The sequence below is a fragment of the Leopardus geoffroyi genome, chromosome B4 (assembly GCF_018350155.1).
Source record: "Leopardus geoffroyi isolate Oge1 chromosome B4, O.geoffroyi_Oge1_pat1.0, whole genome shotgun sequence".
NCBI classification, from domain to species: Eukaryota; Metazoa; Chordata; class Mammalia; order Carnivora; family Felidae; genus Leopardus; species Leopardus geoffroyi.
This window is the reverse complement of record NC_059341.1, coordinates 12,443,921-12,456,122: the sequence shown is the minus strand read 5'-3', so window position 1 is coordinate 12,456,122 and position 12,202 is coordinate 12,443,921.

The following is a 12,202-nucleotide window of genomic DNA, read 5'->3' as shown; positions in this document are numbered from 1 at the left end:
CCCGCTGGGGTCTGGATAACTTGGTATTGATTTAAATGGATGCGTAAACAGCGTCATAAGAAGCTACCTCATCCCTGGAGCTACATTATTCCTGGGGTCCCTCTCCTTTTACCTGATACCTAAGTACCACTTTTCTAGGTTTAAAAGGGAGTGAAAGCCCCAGAAACTGCCAAAGACCTGATAATGAAAGTCAAGGATCCATTCCTATATCCCTACTCCCTCTCCCTCTCTTTGGACTCTGAACCCCAAAAGAAACACTGGGGATTGGAGGGTAGAGAAACTGCAAAGCAGAAATTCCCATGTATGATAAGGTGGCCAAATAAAATACAGTACACTAGGGGCACCTGGGTGGCTCAGTCGGTTAAGCATCTCATTTCGGCTCGGGTCATGATCTCACAGTTTGTGAGTCTGAGCCCCATGTCAGGCTCTGTACTGACAGCTCAGAGCCTGGAGCCTGTTTCAGATTCTGTGTCTCCCTTTCTCTGCCCCTCCCCTACTCACACTGTCTCTGTCTCTGTCTCTGTCTCTCTCTCTCAAAAATAAGTTAAAAAGATTTTTAATACAGTACACTGAATTAAGTCTGAATTTCACATAAAGAATAATTACTTAGTATAAATATGTCCCAAATATTGCATGGGGTATACTTACACTTGAAAAAAAAAGTATTCATTCTTTATGTGAAGTTCAAATTTAACTGGGTGGTCCTGTTTGACTTTTCTCTGGAGATCTGGTAACCCTAATTTAGGACAATCAGTGAGGAGAATATCAACCACAAGTGAATATCTTAGGCTTAAAAATGAGAATTCTTAGGTATACACTTTCTCTTGAATTGCCCACTAAAAATGTACCTAAAACATCAGAATATTAAAAAAGGTGGGGGGGTAGGAAGAAAGGCATTCTCTGAAAACAGCAGGATCAGGCAGAGGCAATCTGGAGTAGTAAGATGCTTAAGTAGCTAGAAATGTTTTGTTGATGTACTAGACATAGAAACCAAGTCAGCTTGTCCTCACAGTGTACACGACGCTGTAGCCAGGTAACAATTTATTTGTCAGCTCAGCTTGCACAGAGGAGTGCACAGCCTTTTCTCCGTTTCTGGAAGGGAGATGGGAATTTCAAGGCAAATTGCTTGCAGGAACATTTTTGTTTAAAAATCTGAAAGAAATCTGCATTACCGAACTGAGAAGACAAATAGATCAAAGACACTATGGTAAAAGAGAACCATGCTGACCTGGAAAACTGAGGGGTGAAGGGTAGGCGTCAACCAAAGTGCTCAAAAGCTCATGATGTTTTTGTCTTGCAAAACGCTACTGTAGACCGAGTCGAAAAGTAAACACTTTCAGTGATAAACACTGTCTAAACTGGCTTATTCTCATGTGCCTACCTTCAGTCCTGCTCATCCTCTTAAGAAAAGGAAAAGGAGTCTCAGACTAATTCTTCAGAGACTGAAACTATTGCAGCATGGGGGTGGGTCATTACTTTCAAAGCAAACATGGAATATATTTACATCTTATTTAAAAGGTAATTATAAACAACTTCAATCAAATTAGTAAAAATTACTAGAATTGTATACATAGATTTACATCTTATTTAAAATGTCATTAGCAATGACTTCAATGAAATTAGTAAAAATTACTAGAGTTGTATAATGTATTTACATGGATTATTAATTACTAACAATCAAATTATGAAACCAGAAGATGTACCAGATCACTTAAGTTTTATAGCTGACATCCAATTTTATTTGTCTTGCTTTGCTTTTTTAAAAACTACATTTCCCCCAAAAGACAGATCTCATTCAAGCATTCTTCTTTTTTTTTTTTTTGTACACAATGTTTTAAAATGTTTGTGTATTTATTTATTTATTTATTTATTTATTTATTTATTTATTTGAGAGAGAGCAAGAGGGAGGGAGAGGCAGAGAGACACAGACAGAGAGAATCCCAAGCAGATTCCGCACTGTTATAAATTTTTTTTTGACGTTTATTTATTTTTGAGACAGAGAGAGACAGAGCATGAGCAGAGAAGGGGCAGAGACAGAGGGAGACACAGAATCCGAAGCAGGCTCCAGGCTCTGAGCTGTCAGCACAGAGCCCGACATGGGGCTCGAACTCAGAAACTGTGAGATTGTGACCCGAGCCGAAGTCAGACGCTCAACCGACTGAGCCACCCAGGCGCCCTGATTCCACACTGTTAGTGCAGAGACCCACACAGGGCTCAAACTCACAAACCATGAGATCATGACCTGAGCCAAAACCAAGAGTCAGATACTTAACCAACTGAGCCACCTAGGCACCCCTCACGCAAGCATTCTTAACAAAGTTTTAACAATCCAGGATTCTGCAGAGGCAATGAAAGACCCTTGGTTGGCCCCATCGGGCTGGACTGGGTCTGTGCTAGTTCAAGACAGCAGCAGCCCAGGAGGTGGGGAGTACAGAACCTCTTCCTGTGCCTGTACAGTGGGGGACTCATGGGGGATGGGGTCAAGGAGATTCAGCCCATGTGACAGCAGAGCTTCCGGGAGAACAGAGCAGGGGAACAAGGAGAGAGAAGCCCTTCAGTGTGTGAAACAGGATGAGGCTCAAGTGAAGGCTTAGACAGCAACAGGTGTCTCCTCTAAGGAAGCCTAAAACTTATGCTATTCACGACTGAAAACTTACGCTGAAATACGACTTAAGAGTTGTGATGGTTAATTTTATGTGTCAACCTGACTGGGACATGGGGAGCTCAAAGTAAATGTTATTTCTGGGTGCATCTGTGAGGGTGTTTGCAACGAGATTAGCAGGTGAGTTGGTGGCCCCAGTAAAGCAGATCGCCCTCCCCAATGTGGGTGAGCATTACCCCAACCATTCAAGGTCCAAAGAAAACAAAAAGGCAGAGGAAGGAGGAATTCTCCCCTTTTGCTTCCTCCCTGCCTGCCTGAGCTGGGACATCAGTGCCCTCCTGCCCTTGGACTGAGATGGACACCATTAGCCCATCTGGTTCTCCAGCCTTCAGACTCGGACTGAACTACACCACTGGCCTTCCTGGGTGTCAAGCTTGCAGAATCAGATTTTGGGACTCCTTACCACCTGCAATCATGTGAGCCAATTCCCTAAAGGAATCTCTTTATCTATCTATATCTATATCTATATCTATATCTATATCTATATCTATATCTATATCTATATCTATATCTATATCTATACCTATACCTATCTCCCATCGATTCTGTTTCTCTGGAGAACCTTGATTAATGGGAGAGTAAAAACAAGGCCATTAAATAATCACAGGGGGAAATAAACTTATTCCCACTCAACCTGGTGATCTCTTCCTGCACACCCCTTCTCCCCAGCCCCTCATCACTCACCTGTCTGAATTCCATTTCCCATTGAGCATTCACTGTTTTAGAAGTGATGGCCCATGTAAAGACAGCAGCTCTTTTGAGGAGCCTGGGTGGCTCAGTCGGTTACGCTTCTGACTCCGGCTCAGGTCATGATCTCGTGGTTCATGAGTTCAAGCCCCACGTCCGGTTCTGCGCTGACAGCTCGGAGCCTAGAGCCTGCTTCAGATTCTGTATCTCCCTCTCTCTCTGCCCCTCCCCTGCTCGTGCTCTGTCTCTCTGTCTCTCTCTCTCTCTCTCTCTCAAAGACAAATAAACATTAAAAAATGAAAAAGACAGCAGCTGTTTCTCATTTTAGCAGCTTACCAAACTGTACTCTCACTAAAGGCAGGAGCAGTCTCCCAGAGATCTTGATTTTCTACGGAGCCTAAAACCCAGAAGGGCTTTGCACATAAGGAGGAGTTTCAGGGAATTAACGAATGCAATCTCCAAATTGCTAACATTCAAAAATGCTCATTAGTATTGTATTATTAACCTCAAAAACAAAACAACACCACATCACAGAGAGAGCATCCTGCCTTTCTGGTTCTCTCCCTCAGAGAATGAGGCTGAGCACAAGGTCAGGGGAGTGTAGGGCAAATGGCGGCCTCCCGAGCTATGGGCCTGGCACCCTTTACCAGCCTTAAATTAGCCATAAGAAAATGGATGACAGTCCTGTCAGCATGCCATACACTTTGGTGAAAAGAACAAATGAAATAATACTGAAAAAATACATCTCCCTCTTCTCTACAATTGTTCATTTGATCTTTATCCCAAACCTACTTTGACAAGATTAACCAAACACTGAAAGCTGAAGGTACGAGACACGCAAAAGCCTATTAGGTTATCTAGTCCATTTTTTAGGCCACATGTACAGTTACGTGTTCCCTATAGAAATATTTTCGAGAACTTTGTCTGCCCCTTTCCCAGTAGACTTCTCTGGATGTTTTAAAGTCTTTTCTGAGGAGCGTGTTCTAGTTAGGCACATCTTAAGACACCTGACAGTTTTTCTGAAGCTTCTATTTCAATTTGTCTTATTTAAATTTTGCCCCATTGCTCCTACTTAGGCCCTTTTCCCGTCACCATATTGTAGATAGTTTTCATATTCCTTTTTAGGCGTAATTTAACCATGCTTCACACATTAACTTGAGTAGACAGTATATGGTATAAATTACACAAAACAGCGATGTGTGAAGACATTCTGTGGTGAATAAATTAAAGCATTAATTTCAGACATATCAAACTAACACTTTTTAAATTTGTGGTTCCTATAATTTTCAGACCTGTTTCTGAAGTCTCTGCGGCGGGGGAATTAAATGGAAGAGATTAGTCCAAAACTTTTACTTTCAATTCATAGGTTGGAGAGCAGCCATTCCCATGAATATTCAAAAGAGAAAAGATTTTTTTTTAAAGGATTTAACACAGAGCGGCGCCTGGGTGGCTCCGTTGGTTAAGCGTCCGACTCTTGATTTTGGCTCAGGTCATGATCTCACAGTTGGTGAGTTCGAGCCCCGCAGCGGGCTCTATGCTGCCTTGGCCTCTCTCTCCCTCCCTGTCTGCCCCTCCCCTACTCGTGCTCTCTCTCTCTCTCTCTCTCAAAATAAGTAAATAAACTTTAAAAAAATGTGTTAAAATTTTCTAAAAAAAAAAAAAAAAGAACTTAACACAGAGGGCTTACTCAGATTTAAGGAGATGTTGCCATTCAGACATAAAGTGAAAAAGACGGGGTTCAGCAACTCACCAGACATCATCACCACCAGTCTGGCAGGTAAGAGAGAACTGAGGGAGAGGGCTTCGTTGCCCACAGAGTGTTTGTGAAACTCGGTACGACGAGCCTGAATGGACTGAAGAAGGGCGCCTGTCTTCGGTATGGAGAGAAGATTGGCACAAAGAACCCAACTCACATTTAACCCCAAACTGTCCCGGCACAGGCTTTCCTGGGCTCCTCGGGTTTCTAGTTTCTACCAATGATACGGAACCGAAGAATGGACCAGGGACTGGCACCAAACCACAGACGCACACAATTCCTCTCGAGGAGTGAGACTTGAGAAGAAGAATCGAGTTGGTCCCTGTTCCCGGTTTTAATTTTCACCAGAGTGTTTACCACTTGGACCGTAGTTTTATTTAGTTTGCTTACTGCCTGTCGCCTCCAGCCCCCACCTAGCAATCTAAGCTCCACGCGGACAGAAACCTTTGGTTGTGCCTTGTTTGCATCTATATCCCCTGTGCCTAGGACACTGCCGGACCCACGGCAGCCAGTTAAGTATCGGATCAAGGAAGTCGCTGATTTGGCACCGATTTCTTCATTCACAGAGTCAGACAGAAAAATAGCACGCATATGTCCCTGCTGAAAAAGCTCCAGAAAAAAAAAAAAAAAATTGTTCTACTATGGGAAGAAGTTTTTAAAATTCTTGGAGGTAGGCTTTGAGACAGTGTTATTCCTTAAAATATAAACTAGGAAGTATCTCAAATCTGACCAGCCTCAAACTAAAGGGGAGGCCCTGTGAGGGCAGGGGCCACATCGTCTTTGTCCCTCCGTGTCAGCTCATGACTCGGACCTGAGAAATAAGATCCCGGAGGAACAACTGACCGAGGCTGTGCCAGCCGCTCGTCTGAGCGCTCGCCTGCGTGAATTCATTACTTTCTACGATAATTCTATGTGGGGGGCACAACGATTCCCCCCAGCTCCCAGGTGAAGAACACACAGTGTAAGGGAGTAAATAACTGCCGGTTATCAATGTTTGGTTTCTCAGCTCCAGACCCACCCTCCTTTGCCCGGCTTTGTGAGCTGGGACTGGCCGAATGTTAGGCAGCAGCCCCAGGATGGTCCTCCCTGACAGGCCCTGGCCCTCCGTGTTTGTTAGGCAGCAAGGGAAACCAGAAGCCAGCTTTGGGCGAGTCCCCAGCTGTACCCCGGGGCCACACCGTCCTCACAGATAGCTGCTTCTGCAGAATGGCGCTACCTTCTGGAAAATCCTTTCCCACCAGCAGGCTGCATGTTCCCGAGGTCCCCGCGGCTTCTCTGGAGAGGACTGACTCCCGGCCGGGTCCTCAGTTCCTTTATTGTCCCCTCTCCTCAGCCAAGATGTGGTGGGTGCGCCTTGTGGATCCCTTACACGCCTTTTACTCCTTTAAGTAGCTAACCTCCTTCCACTACTTGACAATTCTTTAGGTTCAATTGTGCCTGGATAGAGCGCTGGGACAGTACTCTATTATTTCAGACCCCAAAGAGCTCCAGATTGTACCACGGGGAAGCGATCAGGCTGGGCTTCAAACGCAGCAAGTCTGAAACCAGAGGATACGCTCCAAACTCTGATACTACACTGTCTCCAATTTGGGGAGAGAATCCAGGTTAACTCCGCCCACAGCCCGGACACCTCTGAGGATACAGATATGAGAACTGCAATTACAAGGGCCAGACACGGAATCACGTCTCCTCTGGTACGACACGGATTAATACTACACGACCCTAAATCTTAATAGCTCAAAACCCTTTTACGTGCAGAATTCCACGACTAGACAACTCTGTAGAGTTGAAAAGGCATATGTTATTGTTCTCATAGGTAAGGAAACTGAGGCCCACAGACAGTAAAATTTTGCACAAGCGGTCACACTCAAGTCTTCCAGCTCCCAGCCAGAACTTTGTCTATAAGGTCACTATCTTACCTTGGGGTTTCATTACACTGGAGTCAGTTTGACTGTGAGACTGAATGGTGGATCTCCAAAAGATCCGTGTCCAAACCCTTGAGGCCTGTGAACATAACCTTAGAGGAAAAAGGGATCTTCGCAGATATGATTACATTAAGGGGAGAGAGGGAGTTATCCTGGAAAATCAGGGTGGCCCCTAAATGCCATCATAAAAGTCCTTAGAAAAGAGAGGTAGAGAGAGACTTCACACACGGAGAGGAAAAAAGGTTGTGAAGCCAAAGGCAGAGATGGGAATGATGTGGCCACAAGTCAACGAATGCAAGTAGCCTCCAGAAGCTGGAAGAGGAAAGGCACAGAAAGCGGCAATGAACAGATTCTCCTCTAGAGACTCTGTAGGGAACACAGCCCTGATGACACCTTGACAATAGCCCAGAATTACTGATGCCCAACTCCTGGCCTCCAGAGAGACCAAATTCTACTGTGTTAAGTCACCAAGTTTGTTGTAATGTCTTACAGCAGCCTCAGGAAATTAATATACTGACAAATTCAAGTTTAAAAAAAGTTTATACAGATAGAAAATAATATCTAAACATGACATAAAGTTTTATGAAATTAGCTTCATTAAAAACGAAGGATGTTAAGACCATTGAGAATGAAAACACGAGCTACATAGAAACATAAGATCTTCCAAAACTGAATAAGGGAGAAATAGAAAAATCTGAATAGCTCAATTACTAGTAATGAAATTGAACTGGTAACCACAAAACTCTCAAGAAACAAAAGTCCAGGACCAGCTGTTTTCACAGATAAATTTAAAGAAGACTGAATTCCTATGCTCTTCAAACTATTCTAAAAAATAGAAGGGGAAGGAAAGCTCCCAAATACATTCTACAAGGCCAGCATTACCCTGATGCCCAAATCCAAAGACACTAGAAAAAAGAAAACTATAGGCCAATATCCCTGATGAACATAGATGCAAAAATCTTCAACAAAATATTACCAAACTACATTCAACAATACTTTAAGAGGATCATCCACCATGTTCAAGTGGAATTTATTCTGGGGATGCAAGGATGGTTAAGTACGTGTAAGTCAATCAACCTGACATTCTACATTTTAAAAAATGAAGGACAAAAATCATATGATCATCATGATGGGTGTGGAAAAAGCAATTTGACAAAATTCAACATCCATTTATGATGAAAATGCTCAAAAAAGTGGATTTCAAGGGAACGTTGAATCATTATGCTGAGGCCATATTTGAAAAACTCACAGCTAACATCATACTCAACATTAAAACCTTTAAGATAAAGAACAAGAACAAGAATGTCCATTCCCTTCACTTTTATTCGACATAGTACTGGAAGTCCTAACCACAGCAATTAAACAAGAAAAAGAAATAAAAAGACATCGGAATTGGTAAAGAAGAAGTTAAACAGCACTATTTGCAGATGACGTTATACTGTACATATAAAACCCTAAAGACTCCACCAAAAAACTATTCAAAACAATAAATAAATTCCACAGTTGCAGGATACAAAACCGATATACAAAAATATGTTGTGTTTCTATACACTAATAACAAAGCAGAAAGAGAAATTACGAAAATAATTCCATTTATAATTATATCAAACAGAATAAAATACCTAGGGACAAACTTAATGAAGGAAAAATGAGGAAAGATTTGTATTTTGAAAACTACAAAACACTGATGAAAGAAACTACAGACGACACAAACAAATGGAAAGATAGTCCATGCTCATGGATGGGAAGAATTAATATAGTTCAAATGCCCATGTTACCCAAAGCAATCTACAGATTCAATGCAATCCCTATCAAAATACCAATAGCATTTTTCACAGAATTAGAACAAATAATACTAAAACTTGTGTGGAACCACAAAAGATTCCAAATGGCCAAAACAATCTTAAGGACAAAGCTGGGTTATCACAATCCCAGATTTTAAGAAATACTACAAAGCTGTCATAATCAAAACTGTAAGGTACTGGCATAAAAACAGACACATAGATCAAGAGAACAGAACAGAGAGCCCAGAAACAAACCCATGCTTTTATGGTCAATTAATCTATGACAAAGAAGGAAGAATATATAACAAGGAAAAGACAGTCTCTGCACAAAATGGTGTTGGGAAAACTGGACAGCTACATACAAAAGATTGAAACTGGACCACTTTCTTGTACCATATGCAAAATAAACTCAAAATGGATTAAAGACCTAAATTGAGACCTGAGACCATAGACTCCTAGAAGAAAACATAGGCAGTAATCTTTTTGGCATTGGCCTTAGCAACGTTTTTCTAGATAGATCTCCCCAGGCAAGGAAAACAAAAGCAAAATTAAATTATTGGTACTATACTAAAATAAAAGGTTTTTGCACAGCAAAGGAAACCATCTATCAAACGGTCAGCAACATACTGAATGGGAGAAAATATCTGCAAATGATATATCTAATAAGGGGTTAATATCCAAAATACATGAAGAATTAATACAACTCAACACCAAATAATAATAATAATAGTAATAATAATAGTAATAATCCAATTTAAAAATGGACACAGGAACTGAATAGACATTTTTCCAAACAAGTCATCCAGATGGCCAACAGACACATGAAAAGATGCTCATCATCACTCACCATCAGGGAAATGCAAATCAAAACCACAACATGATATCACTTAACACCGGTCAGAATGGTCAGAATCAAAAACAGAAGTGGGACGCTTGGGTGGCCCAGTGGGTTGAGCACCCAACTCTTGATTTTGGCTCCAGTTATGATCCCAGGGTTGTGGGACAGAGCCCCGCATCAGGTTCATGCTGAACATGGAGTCTGCTTGAGATTCTCTCTTTCTCTTTCTCTCTCTCTCTCTCTCAAAGAAGAAGAAGAAGAAGAAGAAGAAGAAGAAGAAGAAGAAGAAGAAGAAGAAAGAAAGAAAGAAAGAAAGAAAGAAAGAAAGAAAGAAAGAAAGAAAGAAAGAAAGAAAGAAAAACAAGTATTGGCGAGGATGTGGAAAAAAAGGAACCCTTATGAACCATTGGTGGGAATGAAAATTGGTGCAGTGTGGAAAATGGCATGGAGGTTCCTCAGGACATTAAAAATAGAATTACCATATAATCCAGTAATTCCACTACTGGGTATTCACCCAAAGAAAATGAAAGTAATAATTTGAAAGGACATATGCACCCCTATGCTCATTGCAGCATTTACAACAGCCAAGATACAGAGGCAACCCAGGTGTCCATCCACAGACGAAAGGATAAAGAAGATGTGGTATAGATATACAATGGAATATTACTCGGCCATAAAAAATTGAGATCTTGCCATTTACAATAACATAGATGGATCTAGATGGTATAATGCTAAGTGAAATAAGTCAGTCAGAGAAAGACAAATAGCATATAATTTCACTCATATATGGAATTTAAAAAACAAAACAAACAGGGGCACCTGGGTGGCTGAGCCGGTTAAGCATGGACTCTTGATTTAGACTCAAGTCATGATCTCACAGGTCATGGGATTAAGCTCCATGTCAGGCTCTGTGCTGACAGCGTGGAGCCTGCTTGGGATTCTCTCTCTCCCTCTCTCTCCCAAAATAAGTACGCTTAAAAAAAACTATTTTAAAACAAAACAGAGGGGGGAAAAGTGACAAATAAAAGAACAGAATCTTAAAAACAGAACAAATTGGTGGCTGTCAGAGGAGGGATGGGTCGGGGAAAAGATGAAACAGATAAAAGGGATTAAGAGCCCACTTATCCTACGCACACTGAGTAATGTACAGAACTGTTAAATCATCATACTGTACACCGGAAACTGATGGAACACTGCATGTCAATATACTTCAGTTAAAAAAAGAAAAAAAAATGTACAAGAATATCCATTAACAGAATGGGTAAAAAATATTCTGGTAGGTTTATACACGGCAATGGAAGACAGAACTGCCACTACACCCAATATGAATGAATCTCGCAGATGTAAAGTTGACCAAAAGAAACCTGACCCAAGATAGCATACACTACGATCCCATCTATATGAAGTTCAAGAACAGGTACAAATTGAGCTGTGGTTTTGGAACTGTGGTTTCCCGGGGGGCAGGGGTTATCTGCTGGGAGGGACCACAGGGAGCATGCTGGTGGGCTGGAAATGTTCTGTATCTTAATCTGGGGCAGGGAATTTACATGGATGTATATCAAAATAAAAGAAACTGATTGAGGTGTATGCTTCAGATTTATATTCTTTACTGCATATAAGTTAGATCTCAAAAAAAAAAAAAGAACATTAAGTATTTATTTTAAAGAAATGACAGAAATGTAGCAAGGTTAATGCACCACATTCAAGATTGTCAGAAAACCAGTATACCATCCCCAAGTTGCACTAAAAATTAGTCTTAGGATTTTCCTCATTTGCAAAATTGGAATAGCAGTATCTACCAGCCTCATACAGCAATTCAGAGAATTAGACAATGTATAAATATCTTTGCACTCCTATAAGAGAAGTCCTATATAAATATAAGGTAGTATTCGTGGAGTGTTCTAAGATCTCATTTTCACTTAAGTAATCTCTTAGAGATACTTCTTCCTTTCCTTTAAAATACAATAACTAGGGGTGCCTGGATGGCTCAGTCGGTTAAGCGTCTGACTTCAGGTCATGATCTCGCGGTTCATGAGTTCAAGCCCCACATCGGGCTCTGTGCTGGCAGCTCAGAGTCTGGAGCCTGCATTGGATTCTCTGTCTCTCTGTCTCTCTGTCTCTCTCAAAAATAAAGCACTAAAATAAATAAATAAATAAATAAATAAATAAATAAATAAATAAATAAATAAATAAGTAAAAGAATAAAATAAAATGTAAAAACTAAAACCCATAAAGTAAATGAAAGAGGAACTATGAGTTAGGCCAAAAACAAATTGATAAATTGGGACCAAAGCAGGGTTGCCCATTCTTTCCATGACCTTTCTGATGGAGAATTGTCATTAAATTGAAAAGTCAATATTTATCTTTATTAAAGCTTCCTGAAAGATTCCAGAATCTACCTAGGACAGGATTTTCAATTCCAGACACTCCAAGCAAAGATTTATAAAGTTTTAAATCCAATAATACCATCCTGCTTATCTCCTTTTTTGAAAGTTATTAATAAAACAAACAATGTTGCAATCATCTGTATGGATATAAATAGCATGGTTC